The sequence below is a fragment of the Ovis aries genome, chromosome 12 (assembly GCF_016772045.2).
Source record: "Ovis aries strain OAR_USU_Benz2616 breed Rambouillet chromosome 12, ARS-UI_Ramb_v3.0, whole genome shotgun sequence".
Taxonomy (NCBI): Eukaryota; Metazoa; Chordata; class Mammalia; order Artiodactyla; family Bovidae; genus Ovis; species Ovis aries.
Genome location: NC_056065.1, coordinates 12,810,995 through 12,828,920, shown reverse-complemented (window position 1 = coordinate 12,828,920; position 17,926 = coordinate 12,810,995).

Here is a 17,926-nt window from a genome sequence, read left to right as displayed (position 1 = left end):
TGTTATAGAAGATACCATTGTTTTTAAAAAGTACTGCTAAATTCCATTTCTAGAAAGTTAAAAAAAAAAAGAAACTATAATATACTGCTTTTGCAATAAATATAAAGGAGACAAACTACAAAGAAATCCAAGGCCTGACTGAGACAAATATCAGGAGGGTTGGTACCTATGCCACAGAGAAAGAGGGATGTGATTAAACAGACACACACAGACAGTTCATTTCATTTGTATTTAAACTTCATATACTTTATAGCTGGGCTTCCCAGGTGGCACTAGTGGTAAAGATCCTGTCAGTCAAGCAGGAGACATAAGATGTGGGTCCGATCCCTGGGTAGATTGTCCAGATTTTCTGGAGGAGAGCATGGCAACCCCCTTGGAGAATCTTGCCTGGAGACTCCCAAGGACAGAGGAGCCTTGCAGGCTATAGTACATAGGACTGCAAAAAGTCAGACACAACTGAAGCGACTTAGCACACATGCACATATTTTATAGCTACAGTTGACCTTTGAACAACATGGGTTTGAACTGTGCAGCTTACTTATATGTGGATTTTTTTTCAACAGTACATACTACAGTACCATTCCATCTGTGGTTAGTTGAATGCACAGATGTGGAACCACAGATATCGAAGAACACTGTATATATTATACAAAAGGCTGACTGTAAGTTCTGTGTGGATTTTCAACTGTGCAGAGGGTCTGCATCCCTAATCCCAGCACTGTTCAAGGGTCAACTGTACTCTTTTATTGGTATGCTACAGTTCACAGTATACATTTTTAATGAATTGTCTTTGGCAACGGTGTGTGATATATATGAAAGAAAATACTTGGAAAATTAAAACAAACAGTATTAAGAACTTGATATTCAGGATATAATCTAAATGGAAAAGCACTGTAGTATAGTGGGAAGAATAGGTTCTGAAGGCAGACTATTTTACACCTGGAGATACTGCTACAAGTCATATTGACTGACATAAAAGGCTGATGGCATTCAGTGAGACCTAACGTGGTGCAGGATTCCATAGCACATAGTGGCTTTGGCACCTGGACCACAAAGCATAACATACCTGATCATAAAGGGTGTCTGTCGAAAAGGACGTTGCTATGCACAGTTTTGGCAGTGTCATATGGGAGAACCACAATGTGGATGTTTAGGATCCTTGACCATGCTATTTCCAGTAGAGAATTATACATTTTTAAAGAATACCTCCTGGTGTGCTATGAGTGCCTGATAGAGATGCAACATCTGAAGATAAAACCTCAAGAAACCATGTAGTCAAAACTGTCATGAGCTGGTTTGAGCAAAAATAACCCAAGGGTGGATTGTGTGAATGCTATGGTGCTTAGCAAAATGCATACCTGTCCCTCAGTCTCCAGCTCCTGGGGGCAGAACTGGCATCCATGGCTGAGAGTGGGCCCCAGAACATGCACAGAACCACCTCACACAGTGTCAAATCCCATTCTCAGGAGTAGCTGCCATCCAGTGTCCATCAATGAGATTTTTCCAGTCCAAGAAAGTCAATCAAATCTGGGTCAACACTGTTGGTCTATTCCGCTCCAAATTTTTCCATTAGATTGCCTGAGGTCTTTGTCCTACTGCACCACAACCTCCTATTTTCTCCAATCTAATTTTATTTCTTTCTACACAAATGTGTATCCATAATATCAGTCCTGTACACTCCATCCTGCCTCAGACTCTGCTTTACAGGAAATCAGCCTAGGATAGTTGTCAGGCCTCTGTAAATTATACCTGACCATGAGATTTTGATTAACATAAATTAACATGGAATTGATTAACATAAATATCCCAAATAGCAACTGAAAAACTAAAAAGTGTTAAACAATATTGCTTTCTTCCAGATATTAAAGAAGAAAACCCTTTAGAAACTCCTTTAAAGTTTTTATATTACTTGTTACAAATACCAAGCATTATAAACTTGAGAGGAAAAAGTCTATTTCAGTGAGATACTTCAAATGGGCAGGCAGTCCAGTATCTGGAAAAATAAAAGCTTAAATTCCAGATCCCCTGCTACCTGAAAAAGTCTCCTAGTGCAGAGTTATTATTACTTCTTGAGTACTAAAGTGAAGTTGCTCAGTCGTGTCCGACTCTTTGCAATCCCATGGACAATAGCCTACCAGGCTCTGCCGTCCATGGGATCTTCCAGGCAAGAATACTGGAGTGGGATGCCATTTCCTTCTCCAGGGGATCTTCCCAACCCAGGGATCGAACCCAGGTCTCCTGCATTGCAGAGAGACGCATTACCGTCTGAGCCACGAGGGAAGCCCTCTTGAGTACCAGTAACTGCCTATTAACCACTTGTGCCTAGGTTGTTGCTTTTTATCTGGCTCTGCAGGCTGCTTATGAAAGGCTTTAGAAAAAAAAGTAACATTTAATTGAAATATATATATTTAAGTAGCAAGTGGCATTTTTTCATACATACATGATCCACCACAGAGAATGTTTTTTAGAGCATTTTGCTTTTTCTTTCAAGTTCTCAGAACAGTCATCAAGACATCATTTTAAAATTTAAAATTTTCAAATGTCTTTCATTCATCCTACTTTTATAGAACTAAAGTATCATAAAGTCTACCTGAGAAACTGACTTGTTTAAAATGTACCAGAAGGCATTGCAACCAAAGAGTAAGTAAACAAGACAGGATGAAATAGGACAACGAATCCGCTAAGAAGTATTACTGTCAAGTAAAATTGCATGGCTTCATCTTCCTACCAGGAGCAAATGTGAGAGAATACACAAGTTTTTTTTTCCCCAGCTATCCCAGATGAGGGGCAGGGGAAAAGGAAAAATAGGGGCTTAAAATCTACCAGTAGTCAGACATCAAAACTGGAATCATGCACTTAATACTCCTCTCCACCAGATAAAAGTCTTTATCATGATAATCTTGCTTGAGTCTTTTGAGCATTCCCCACCATTACCAGCATAATGTACTTTTTAAGCTTTTTACACTTTCAAATTAAAACCAATCCTTCCAACCATATCAGACTTTCCTTAAACCTAACTTTGCCTCAAATTAATTCATTCTTTTTTAATGAAAAAACACCCTGTTCTATGCTTTTCTTAGCAGCAGCCATATTAGTCCAAAAAATACGCACTTGACATTCAACTTCTGAGAAAAACTCTATAGAGCAATGCATGCATAGATTTTTCTAGGGAGATAACATTCTGATGGAAAAAAAAATAAGGCTAAAAAATGAAATTTGAAGCACTACCCTAAATCCAATAGTTCAAAATAAATAATCTAAAGATTTATCTGATCTCAGCACATTCATGCAAGAGACTGTCAGGGAATATCAGACTCAAATAAGCTATATCTTTGGTTATTGATAGAGGATGATGAGTTCACCTTCAAGATTTTAATTCTATTCTGTGAATCCATACAAATGGGCCCAACTCAATCTAGAGTTCTATGCACACAGCATGCAATTACCTTGTGAGCATAATACTCCAAGTAACTTTTGAATTTCATACCTGTCAGCACCCTTACTTGGTATATTATGAGATACAGTATGATTTCACATTGGAAAAGTTATTCTTGTAAGAGACTCTGAAGATCCTTTTATCTTGTAGGAAAAAAAAATGCAGAAAAACACCCTCTTTAGTTTTTTTAAGGTAATTCTTGGCTTAGAAGAGAGGTGGTTGCTGCTGCTGCTGCTGCTGCTAAGTCACTTCAGGCGTATCCAACTCTGTGCAACCCCATAGACGGCAGCCCTCCAGGCTCCCCTGTCCCTGGGATTCTCCAGGCAAGAACAATGGAGTGGGTTGCCATTTCCTTCTCCAGTGCATGAAAGTGAAAAGTGAAAGTGAAATCTATCAGGTGTGTCCAACTCCCAGCGACCCCATGGACTGCAGCCCACCAGGCTCCTCTATCCATGGGATTTTCCAGGCAAGAGCACTGGAGTGGTATGCCACTGCCTTCGCCTTCTCCCATTTAATTGCTAGTTTGAAATTATTCCTTCAATTCAATTAACACGATATGTGTCACAATACTATCAATAAAATAAAATTTAACTATTCATATATGTTTATGAATGAATTAAGGATAATATTTCTTCTATAAATGATGACCCAATATCTATATTTATTAGTGAAATGATATAATCCATTTAAGCTAAGTGATTGATTCAAATATGGTTTATTTGAAGGAAGCCAATGAAATGGACTGTAAGCAAGCATATTACCTGCTCCATAAGCATGTAAACTCCATGAGAAAATATCTTTTGTCTTATTTTCCTTCTATTCCTCAGCACCTAGATAGAGTACTACCTGGAACATGGTGTTCTATAAATATTTATTGAATGATTAATGAGGAATGGATGTTTCAAAACTGAAATAATAGTCCCTATGAGGAGGGCAACAAAATAGCTTCCCATGCATGTACCTGCTGAGTGGTGCTCACACAGATGTGTTCACTACGTGACTATCATTTGAGCAGTGTATTTACATTCAAGCTACGTCTTTTGTGTATCTTATATATATCTGAAATTTTAAAGTATACAATGTTTCATTATGATTCTGAGTGTTTAATATCTCCAGTAATACAGAAAAAAAGAAAAAAAAAGGACCACACGATCCAGGCAAAAGGCAAATATACAAAGTGAAATAGTAAGAGTACTCTGGTGAAAGTGACATTTTGTGAAAAGAAACAGTTAGAAATATATAATAAATAAAGAAGAAGAGATTCGCAGTGGCTACAAAAGAGGAACATCCAGAGTGAGATAAGAAGTGACAATTACAGACAGCAATTATGTGTGCTGGAAATGGAGACATATTGATTTAGAGTGGAAAGAAACAGAGGAAGAATCAAAGGCAAGTGACTGTTTACACCTACCCAAAAATTGCACATGGAGATTTTCTAATTTATTTTGAAAAATTATATAAGGAACACAAAAATCCAATAAAAATAGCATTTTAAGTTACAGTAACACATTTTTTATTTTTTTAACTTTTTATTTTTACTTTATTTTACTTTATAATACTGTATTGGTTTTGCCATACATTGACAAAAAGACCAAAATTGGTACAATTTAGGCATATTGTTCTGAGAAAAAATAAACAAGTTTAAGTAATCTAGATGAATATTTACTAAACAGCATTTTAAAATCATAACATTTTTGGTTGAGTAAGATGTATTTTAATACAATACTATAATGGTAATGTTGATGAAATATTACCTTATGCTTAGCCTACTATTGGTCAAACTGATGTAGGTATACGAAATGGAATAAAAGCAGGCCAGAAACACATTCTTACATGCTTTGACATAATTTCTAACAGATACTTCTCACAAAATCCTAGCAGTTGGAGGACAACTTTTAGTGAGAAAACTAAACTCACCTTTTATCTTTTACTTTGAAACTGTGTTTCACTACAGCACAGAGTGACTGTGAATTTGAGAAAGTAAAGAACAGAAAACTGCTAAAAGAATGAATAACCTAATGGCATGTGTAGAAGCTGGGTTTAGAAAAGGCAGAGGAACCAGAGATCAAATTGACAACATTCATTGGATCATTGAAAAGCAAGGGAATTCCAGGAAAACATCTACTTCTATTTCAATGACTACACTAAAACTTTTCAATGTGAAAAATTCTTAAAAAAATGGGAATACCAGACCACCTTACCTGCCTCCTGAGAAACCTGTATGCAGGTCAAGAAGCAACAGTTAGAACTGGACATGGAACAATGGACTGGTTCAAAATTGGGAAAGAAGTGCAACAAGCCTGTATATTGTCATTCTGCTTATTTAACTTCTATGCAGAGTATCATGCAATATTTCAAGCTGGAATCAAGGTTGCCAGAACTAATATCAACAACCTCAGATATGCAGATGATACCACTCTAACAGCAGAAAGTGAAGAGGAACTGAAAAGCCTTCTGATGAAGATGATAGAGGAGAGTGGAAATGCTGTCTTAAAACTCAACATTCAAAAAACCAAGATCATGACATCTGGTCCCATCAGTTCAGTTCAGTTCAGTTCAGTTCAGTTACTCAGCTTTTACTCAGTGTCCAACTTTTTGTGACCCCATGGACTACAACACACCAGGTTTCCCTGTCCATTATCAACTCCCTGAGCTTACTAAAACTCATGTCCATTGAGTCGGTGATGCCATCAAACCCTCTCATCCTCTGCCATCCCCTTCTCCTCCTGCCTTCAATCTTTCTCACAATCAGGGTCTTTTCCAAATAAGTCAGTTCTTTGCATCAGGTGGTCAAAGCATTAGAGTTTAACTTCAGCCTCAGTCTTTCCAATGAATATTCAGGACTGATTTCCTTTAGGATTGACTGGTTGTATCTCCTTGCAGTCCAAGGGACTCTCAAGAGTCTTCTACCACATCGCAGTTCAAAAGCATCATTTCTTCAGCATGCAGCTTTCTTTATAGTCCAGCTCTCAGTTCCTTTCAGTTCAGTTACTCAGTCATGTCCGACGCTTTGCAACTCCATGAATCGCAGCACGCCAGGCATCCCTGTCCATCACCAACGCCCAGAGTTCACTGAGACTCATGTCCATCGAGTCTGTTATGCCATCCAGCCATCTCATCCTCTGTCTTCCCCTTCTCCTCCTGCCCGCAATCCCTCCCACCATCAGAGTCTTTTCCAATGAGTCAACTCTTCACATGAGGTGGCCAAAGTACTGGAGCTTCAGCTTTAGCATCATTCCTTCCAAAGAAATCCCAGGGCTGATCTCCTTCAGAATGGACTGGATGGAGCTCCTTGCAGTCCAAGGGACTCTCAAGAGTCTTCTCCAACACCACAGTTCCAAAACATCAATTCTTTGGCGCTCAGCCTTTTCCACCTTCCAACTCTCACATCCATACATGACTACTGGAAAACCATAGCCTTGACTAGATGGACCTTAGTCGGCAAAGTAATATCTCTGCTTTTGAATATGCTATCTATGTTGGTCATAACTTTTCATCCAAGGAGTAAGTGTCTTTTAATTTCATGGCTGCAGTCACCATCTGCAGTGATTTTGGAGCCCAAAGAAATAAAGTCTGACACTGTGTCCACTGTTTTCCCATCTATTTCCCATAAAGTGATGGGACCAGTTGCCATGATCTTAGTTTTCTGAATGTTGAGCTTTAAGCCAACTTTTTCACTCTCCTCTTTTACTTTCATCACAAGGCTTTTTAGCTCCTCTTCACTCTCTGCCATAAGGGTGGTGTCATCTGCATATCTGAGGTTATTGATGTTTCTCCCAGCAATCTTGATTCCAGCTTGTGTTTCTTCCAGTCCAGCATTTCTCATGATGTACTCTGCATAGAAGTTAAATAAGCAGGGTGACAATATACAGCCTTGACGTACTCCTTTTCCTATTTAGAACCAGTCTGTTGTTCCATGTCCAGTTCTAACTGTTGCTTCCTGACCTGCATACAGATTTCTCAAGAGGCAAGTCAGGTGGTCTGGTATTCCCATCTCTCTCAGAATTTTCTACAGTTTATTGTGATCCACACAGTCAAAGGCTCCCAAAGAATGGCAATGCCAAAGAATGCTCAAACTACCGCACAGTTGCACTCATCTCACACGCTAGTAAAGTAATGCTCAAAATTCTTCAAGCCAGGCTTCAGCAATACTTGAACCGTGAACTTCCTAATGTTCAAGCTGATTTTAGAAAAGGCAGAGGAACCAGAGATCAAATTGTCAACATCCGCTGGATTATGGAAAAAGCGAGAAAGTTCCAGAAAAACATCTATTTCTGCTTTATTACCTGAAAAAAGCATAGCTTTGATTATATAGACCTTTGCTGGCAATGTCTCTACTTTTTAATATACAATTTAGATTGGTCATAGCTTTTCTTCCAAGGGACAACTGTCTTTTAATTTCATGGCTGCAGTCACCATCTGCAGTGATTTTGGAAAATAAATCAAGTCTCTCACTGTTCCCATTGTTTCCTCATCTATTTGCCATGAACTGGTGTGACTGGATACCATGATCTTCAGTTTTTGAATGTTGAGCTTATAAGCCAACTTTTTCACTCTCCTCGTTCACTTTCATCAAGAGGCTCTTTAGTTCTTCTTTGCTTTCTGCCATAAGGGTGGTGTCATCTGCATAGCTGAGGTTATTGATATTTCTCCTGGTAATCTTGATTCCAGCTTGGGCTTCACCCAGCCCGATATTTTGCATGATGTACTCTGCATATAAGTTAAATAAGTAGGGTGACAATATACAGCCTTGATGTACTCCTTTTTCTACTTGGAACCAGTCTGTTGTTCCATGTCCAGTTCTAACTGTTGCTTCTTGAGCTGCATACAGATTTCTCAGGAGGCAGGTAAGATGGTCTGGTATTCCCATTTCTTTCAGAATTTTCCGCGGTTTGTTATGAGAGACACAGTCAAAGGCTTTGGCATAGTCAATAAAGCAAAAGTAGATGTTTTATGGCACTCTCTTGCTTTCTTGATGATTGAACAGATGTTGGCAATTTGATCTCTGGTTCTTCTGCTTTTTTTGAATCCAGCTTGAACACCTGGAACCTCACAGTTCATGTACTGTTAAAGCCTGGCTTTGAGAATTTTGAGCATTACTTTGTTAGCGTGTGAGATGAGTGCGATCATGCAGTAGTTTGAACATTCTTTGGCATTGCCTTCTTTGTGATTGGAATGAAAACTGACATTTTCCAGTCCTGTGGCCACTGCTGAGTTTTCCAAATTTGCTGGCATATTGAGTGTAGCACTTTGACAGCATCATATTTTAGGATTTGAAATAGCCAACTGGGACTCCATCACCTCCACTAGCTTTGTTCCTAGTGATTCTTCCTCAGGCCCACTTGACTTTGCATTGCATTCCAGGAAGTCTGGCTCTAGGTGAGTGATCACTTCATAGCAAATAGATGTGGAAAATCTGAAAACAGTGACCGATTTTATTTTCTTGGGTTCCCAAACCACTGTGGTTACTGACAGCAGTCATAAAATTAAAAGATGCTTGCTCCTTGGAAGAAGAACTTTGACAAACCTAGACAGCATATTAAAAAGCAGAAACATCACTTTGCCAACAGAGTTCTCTATAATCAATGCTATAGTTTTTCCAGTAGGCATATACAGGTGTGAGAGTTTGACCATAAAGAAGGCTGAACACCAAAGCATTAATGTCTTTGAAGTGTGGTGCTGGAGATAAATCTTGAGAGTCCCTTGGATAACAAGGAAAACAAACCAGTCAATCCAAAAAGAAATCAACCCTGACTGTTCATTGGAAGGATGGATGCTGAAGCTGAAGGTCCAATCTTTGGCCATCTGATGCAAAGAGCAGACTTATTGGAAAAAACTGATGCTGGGAAATATAGAGGCAGGAGTAGAAGAGAGAAGCAGAGATAAGATGGTTAGATAGCATCTCTGACTTAAGGCACTTGAATCTGAGTAATCTCCAGGAGATAGAGGAGGATAAAGGAGCCTGGCATGCTGTAGTCCATGGGGTCACGAAGACTCGGACATGACTTAGTGGCTGAACAACAGCGATTTGCTCTAATGGGAAAAACTTTGGGAGATAAAGATGCTTTTATTCCAAAGGCCTTGTTGTGGACCCATGCTTGACTTGTCATGGACCCATACTTGACTCGCCTAGTCACTGAAAGTATGTAAACTCTAATCTCTTGAACAACTACTACATAGATTTCAGCAGAGAGAATAACCTCATGAATCATTCAGGTAAGAAGTCAGAAAACAGTTATGATAGGATCAAAAGTCCTCAATTTTTTCTGAAATATCTCATCCCACATCTCCCATTAGCAATAAAGTCAGTAAGGAAAGGCTATTAAATGATCCAGTCAGGCTCTTTATTCTCTCATGGGTGAACTAGTAGAGAAATCAAACTGAAGTTGAGAGGTTCATAAAGTGCTGGGGAAAGGATATGGGAATAGTTATTTGTCCCACATTTGGAAGAGTTATTCCATTAAGAATTATTTAGTTTATAATTGCAACCGCATTCAGCTAAACATCTTCAGAGCAATCACTGAACACTGGGAGAAGTCAGCACTTCTGGAGGGGCATTAACTCTTTGGCATTACAGCTATTTAATGCAGGAATATTAACAGTTCACTACATAGGACCTGGCTGTACTAAAAGGACCAACATGGAATGCATTGGAAGGAAAGAGTTAGTTATAAATAACTTCCTTTCTCTTTTAAAGAAAAATATGCTTGTCATTGTGTGAAGTGTCTCTAAAGCAAACAAATTCAGTTAGAAATGGCATATTAATTGTCACCTTTATATGAACATATGTTCCTCATTCTTACAAATCATTTTAAGCACAGTTTTAAAATATCTTTAAAATTTTTCTTTGCTTTATTCAAATAAAGCTGCACTAAATTTGAACACAAATTTATATCTAAAATGTCAAACCACACAGACTCTGCACTGATTAATGAACAGGTTGTCTGGAATATGTGATAACCAAATGTGCCATAGATTTACACAATTCCACATTTTCCTTGGAAGCCTTAGGGTGTGAGAGAATTCTGGGTAAGCAGATATAGCAGGCTTTCCAGTATCAGTGTTTCTTTTTTACCTTTCTTCGCTTTCCATTGAAGAATCCTATCCTGAGGATTTTGTTGTATGAACTCTCAACTCACTGAGGATAATGATCATGATTTGTGAGTTATCGCTGTTGTTGTGAAGTTACTAAGTCGCATCCCACACAAGAATACTAGAGTGGGTATTGCCATTTCCTTCTCCAGAGGATTTTTCTGACCCAGGGATTGAATTCACATTCCTGTATTGGCAGGTGGATTCTTTACCACTAAGCCACCTGGGAAGTCCTGTGGGTTATTAACTTCTGGCTTTTGTCTCTATCTGAGTTTACCCACTTTTACATTTGAACTGCTGTCTGTGGTTTTTATTTCTGCCCCTCACCTTTTCAGTATGAATCTGAGCTGATAACATTTTAATTATTTTATAGTATTATTTTTTCTTAAACCATGCTTTTTTAGCTTTCCTTATTTCTTAAAAGTATTTTTGATTTTGTATTTGTGTCTTATAATTATTAAACTTTTAAAATTTGAATTCTTCCATAATTATCTTCATTTTTGTATTTTTTATTGACTTTTGTTCTTAGTTGATCTTAAATTAGGAACAAAATATCTGGTAACTTATTTAATTTTATTTACATCTTCTACATGTCCTGCTGAATAGAATTCACTCTTCCCTTCCAGATTTTGAGTATATTTAGCATTCTTTTCCTTTTTTAAAGGACTTGGTTTACAGTAACTCTGTTTTCCTGAAAGTATACTAATTTATTCAGCATCTTTCTCTTCTGAGCCAATTTCATTTCTTTATCTTGTATTTTAAATATACATTTTATTCACTGCAAAAAGTTATTTTTTAATTTTATTTTACTATATGATTACACTAAAATATAGACATTTAAGAACAGGCACAATAGCAGTTCATTTCCAAGCCTAGGAAGAAAGCTTGTTCTCCATTTATTTCATTCTGTATAGGATTTTCATTGCTACAATCCCATGGTAACAAAATCTTTATTTGAGATAATATAATAAATTAAAAGGGCAATATTTCTTTACAGGTATTCTCAAGGGATATTTTTAGCTTGAAATTCTGGGATTTTTTCCCGTGATAAATTAATTTTTGGACTCCAAAATCCATCATTACTTCTTTATGCAATTATACAATTAAATAAATCATATAAGTGATAGTGTATGAAAGAAGAGCGAGAATTGGTAGGAAGATATCTCTCAGAGGAAAGACCTCAGTTCAATTCCCTATGATTTAATCTTAATGAAAAAGTAAGACAGAAGGAATTTGCGGTCAGCACATCTTTCATTAAAGAAATGTTAAAAACTTTTCTTCTGAATTATTATGAAACAAAAAGACAACTGCTTGTAATAACAATGTATCAGTTGATTAGAGCATATAGACAAGCAAAATGAATGTCATGTCAAAAGGGGAGGGAGCAAGGTCCTGGGAAACTTATTAGTTACCCACACTACAGTTGAAGAAAAACAGCTTATTTGAAGGTGCATTATTACTAGTTATACAAATATATATATATATATATTTGCAAACTCTAGGACAACTTCTACCAAATTAACCTAGACAGAATATTAAAAAGCGGAGACATTACTTTGTCAACAAAGGTCCGTCAAGTCAAGGCTATGGTTTTTCCTGTGGTCATGTATGGATGTGAAAGTTGGACTATAAAGAAAGCTGAGCGCCGAAGAATTGATGCTTTTGAACTGTGGTGCTGGAGAAGACTCTTGAGAGTCCCTTGGACTGCAAAGAGATCCAACCATTCCATCCTAAAGGAGATCAGTCCTGGGTGTTCATTGGAAGGACTGATGTTGAAGCTGAAACTCCAATACTTTGGCCACCTGATGCGAAGAACTGACTCATTTGAAAAGACCCTGATGCTGGGAAAGATTGCGGGCAGGAGGAGAAGGGGACAACAGAGGATGAGATGGTTGGATGGCATCACCAACTCAACGGACATGAGTTTGTATAAGCTCTGGGAGTTGGTGATGAACAGGGAGGCCTGGCGTGATGTGGTTCATGGGGTCACAAAGAGTCAGACATGACTGAGCAACTGAACTGAACTGATACTATGTTGACACTAATCAAAAGAAACTGGAGTAGCTATATTAAATTCAGAGAAAGCACATTTTATGTCAAAGAAAAAACATGAGGCAAAAAACAACAGGACTACAAGGAGAGACAGATAAATCCACTGTTACAGCTGGGAATTTCAGTACTCCTCTGACAACAGTTGACAGATCAAGCAGTCAGAAAACCAATAAGGATACAACTGATTGAATAGCACTATTAATCAACAAATATAATTAACATTTCTAGAATACTTTATCCAACGACAGCACATTACAACACATTCTTCTCAAGGTCAGACAAGGCCATCAAACACACCCAAACAAAATGTAAAATTGGAAATTATACAAAGTTTCCAAACCACAACAGAATTAAACTAGTTATAAATAACAGAAAGATAGATGGAAATTCCCCCAATACTTGAAGTTTAAATAGCATACTCCTTAAATAACATATGGACTAAAAAGAATTCAAAACATATTAAGAGATATTAAATTAGTGAAAATGAAAATTTAACTCATGAAAATGTGTGGGGCCTAGTGAAAACACTGCCTAGAGGCAATGTATAACATGGAATGCATGCCACTGAAAAAATATTTAAATTACTAAGTTATTAATAAAACTTTGGGAAACTAGAAAAATAATTTGGGCCCAAAGCAAAAGAAAAATATTAAAGCAGAAACCAACATATCAAAGATAACACTACAGAAAAAATAAAGAGAAATGACAGCTAGTTCCATAAAAAGGATTAATAAAATTGATAACACTCTGCCCAGGCAACTGGGGAAGAAAATGGCAAGCGACTCCAGTATTCTTGCCTAGAGACTCCTGTGGACAGAGGAGTCTGGTGGACTGCTGTCCAAAGGGTCGCACAGAATTGGACACAACTGAAGCGACTTAGGATGGGAGGATAGGATACCCAGGCAAATCAAAAAAAGGAGAGAGAGAGAGAGAGAGAGAGGAGATACAAATTATTGATTTCAGAAACAAAAAAGAAGTCATCATGCCTGGTGCCACAAAAATCAAAAGGATAATAGAACAATATTTTGATAACTCTGTTATATGTGGTGTCTCAGTGGTAAAGAATCCATCTGTCAGACACAGCTGAGCATTAAAATTAAAAAAAAAAATGATTACTCTATGCCCACAAACTTGATAACAAATGAAATGGTTCAATTCCTTGAAAGAACCAAACTAAACATATGTGCTTAAGGAAAAATAATCTAAGTAGGATTTTTGTGTTGAAGAAACTGAATCAGTAATTAATAACCTTCCAAAAAAAAAATAATAGGCCAATATGGTTACCTACAAATTCAACCAAACATTTAAAGAGTAAATGATAACTATCTATGATAGCCTTTCAGAAAATAAAAGTAGAATTAATTATTTTCTCACTCATTCTATGAGGCCAACATTATCTTATACCAAAACTGGATAAAGAAAAGAAACTAGACACTAATATCCTCATGAACCTAGATGCTGTTTTTTGTTGTTCAGTTGCTAAGTTGTGTCCAACTCCTTGCAACCTCATGGACTATTGCCTGCCAGGCTCTTCTGTCCATGGGATTCTCCAGGCCAGATTACTGGAGTGGGTAGCCGTTCCCTTCTCCAGAGGATCTCCCCAACCCAGGGATCAAACCCAGGTCTCCCACATTGCAGGCAAATTCTTTACCAGCTGAGCCACCAGGGAAGCCCAGGGATACTGGAGTCGGTAGCCTACACCTTCTCCAGCAGATTTTAAAGTCAGTGGCTTAAAATAACTTACACTTATTTCCCCAAATTTCGATAGATCAGGGGATCTGGGCAAGCCTAGCTGAGTCCTCTGTTAAGTGTCTCACAGGATTGCAACCAAGATGTTAGCTAAGACTGGATCTTTTCTGAAATTTAAAGTTTTCATGCAAACTTCTGTGGTTTGGGGAGATTTATTCCCTTGAAGTTGTAGAATATAAAATGACTTACTTCTTCAAGGATAAACTAAAAGAGATTTTTCTCACCTCTAGACTTTTTGTTGAAGAGTTCACCTCATCAACATGCCCATTGGGATAATTTTTTGTTTATTAACAAAATCAACTGATTAGGGACTTTACTTACATCTGCAAAGAACTCATCTGTGTGGTATATATTAGTTAGAAGATAGGTACTGGTTCTACCCACACTTCTTGGATGAGGATTATAAAATAGTGTGGGTCATGGATGATTTTCTTAGAATTTTAACATACTCAAAAAACAAAAACAAACAAATGAAACAAAAAAAAATACTGTGCAAGACAACTGGGCATTCAAATTAATTTACAAAAGATAAATGTATGAAATCATAATGTCAGACACACTCTATTTCAAGCCTAACTCTCAAAAAAGAGTAACATCCTTGCAAAAATGGTCAACAGTCCTGATGGTACACATTTACTCAGATAACCAAATCTTAACTGACTGTTTAAGAAAAAGGATAGAGATCTGTTCTTTCTTCTGCCTTTAAAAGAAATTAATGACACCTCTCCCAAAAACCCACCTTGTAAAAAATATTGCTTCTGACATAATTTAGGAATTCTCACGTTTTTTAGAATGATTCACAGCTTTTCAGAATGATTGTCTCCACACAGTTTCAGAGTACAGCATTTTGAAAGCATGAAAGGACACATGATTCTCGATTAATTAACAAATAAAAGTGCTATCTGTGTTCAGAGGAAATGAAAAAAATGATGAATCCAGAACTATTATCTTAATAGACAAGTAGTGAATTAGGTAACTTGATTTTAAATACATGAATGCAAGAAAAAATTGCATAGGGTTAAGAAATGAGAAATTCAAGGAGTACAATGTTAATAATGTAGATAAATTCAAGAAATGAACATATAATTTTTTTCTGATTTTGTTTGGTTTTGAGATTCTTTCTAATCTGTACTTTATAGTGATATGAGGCAAAATGAATGCTTATTAATAGCATAAAATTAGAAAAGGAAATGTTTCATTGTTTCAGATAAATAATTATTATAAATATAAGGATGCTTAGTAGAATTAATTTTTGATACAATTTTTTGCCAAAAACCTACTGTCACAAATTAATTTGGCAATACTATCATAAAATCTTTAAGTAAATGAACATTCATCACTAATATTTATACAAAAATTTTTTGAAATAAAACGCCATAAATTAGTTGAATAGGAAAAACAAAATTTGCTTTTAAACATATTTTTAAAAATAGGGAAGTAATGATATGCTACAAAATTTATAAACTGGCAAATTGAAAATATTACCATATTAGCAAGAATGGTGATAGTAGTTGGAGGAATTTTACATAGTAATTCAGGAAATATAACTGTAGATAATTTCAAAATGGTCAAAAAATAAGAATTAAATGTTTTTTTTAAAGTTAAGAATTATGACAAATGGCATTTGTAATTACTTTTTCCCACTTACTATTTTAGTTTCAAAATGCTCTAGAAAGAATAAGAGGTCTGAAACACAGGATAAATAATAAGTGCAGCAGAACATAATTAGTTCCACGAGGACAAGGGCATCTGTTGTGTTCACTGATGTATCCCATGGGCTGGAACTATGGTTCTTACATTTTAATCTCAGGCCTATTGATTATAACTCTCAAATTATATTGAGGAGCTCACAATGCTTCTGCTTTTGCAGATTACACACACGCACACACAGAGGTATTTACAGTAATTAAAATAGACATTTTCAAAAGACCTATTTAGGGAATTCCCTTGTGGTCTGGTGGTTAAGACTCCATGCTCCCACTGTGATGGGGAGGGGTGGGAGTGGGGGGCGTGTGGTTCCTGCTTGGGTTTGATCCCTAGTGGGGGCAGTAAGATCCCACTTGCCATGGGGCATGGCCAAATAAATAGATAAATAAGAAATCTATTCATTTTTTCATTCAAAATAACAATAAATCTACCTCTTGCTAATACAAATAAATTTTTATGAAAGATACTATATCTTGCAAAGTCAAGAGGGGTAGCATTTTTTACATTTTGCAAATATCTTAATGTGAGGCTAAATAAACAATAGCTGTTTTCATCTGCTTCAGTTCAATCTGCTCTTTCTCATTACTGTGTTTGGAGTACATACAGAGAATCTGTACTTATATGGATATATGAGAAAACGTAAGAGTCTCTAACAGACTTTACAGATAATTATCAGTATTCTTTGAATCACAGCAAAACTCAGTAAGTAGTAATAGTAGTTCTTAAAAGTTAGTTGCAATGTATAACTCTGTGCATTGATCTTTCAATAATTATTGATACAATTAGGAAAGTACCCACTTGGCTGAAATAGTTTATCATTATACAATATGAAAAAAAAAATCGCCTTTGCTAATTCCAACCTCAATTTTATCAGAAAAATCTTTAAGTATTAGGAAGCTGTCAAGGTCACTAACCAGATCAAGATTTTCCCAATTTTCAGTTTTGTCCTAAAATGCAAATTTTATTATTGGCAACATGTACTGTTTTGTTTTGTTTTTTCCCTTGAAGTCATAGGATCATAGTGTTCATTTTGAGAAGATGTCTTCCAAAGAGGCAACTGTCAACAACCATAATTTTTTGACACTGTTCTTTAAAGGAGGAATGCTTTTCATGGATCAAGTCATTAGAACATCTCCAAACAAAATAATCACGCAAAAACCCTTCCTTAAGATAGCCAACCTGCTTTGGTGTGCTGCAAATGTTCATTATGTTTATATCCTATTTTATCACCCCAAATATAAAGATATGTATTCATGGGTCAAGATTTAATAATACTACTTATGGTTCATCAAACATTATTTTGGAAAAAAAAAACAGCTTTCTCCATTTTTCTCTTATTTTACTGTTTTCTTTTTTGTTTTGTTTTCTATACATTCATATAAGAAACACATTGGCTCCTAGTATAGTTTGGATCAAAACCATGACTCATGCCAAACTTCCAGCAGTTTTGCTCACCATTAATTTTGCATCAACAATACAAATTCAACACAGTTGTTTCAGGATAACCTATATGATGCGATAAACTCAAAAGTTTCATTTGCCTTTATTTCAAAGAATTCTTATTAGATGTATATTTTTTCATTCATTAATTGGTGTTAATATTAAGTGAGTGGAAACAAAGCAGCAAGTCCTTCCTTGATTGCAGATTTATTCCTTCGTAAGACAAAAGTATAAATCCACAGATTGGCTCTAACCTCACTCTTTGCATTTGCAGTAGAGTTAAATTCTATGAGTTACAATGTCATTAGAAACTAGAAGAGTCATGACTTTGTTTATTGACTTTTCATCCAGCAGACATCCAGCAGTGTCATCTGTGCAAGGCAACATTTAATTCTATGTGCTTCTCCAGACAACACAAGGTAATTTGTCATGTAAGATGCTGCAGCAGCC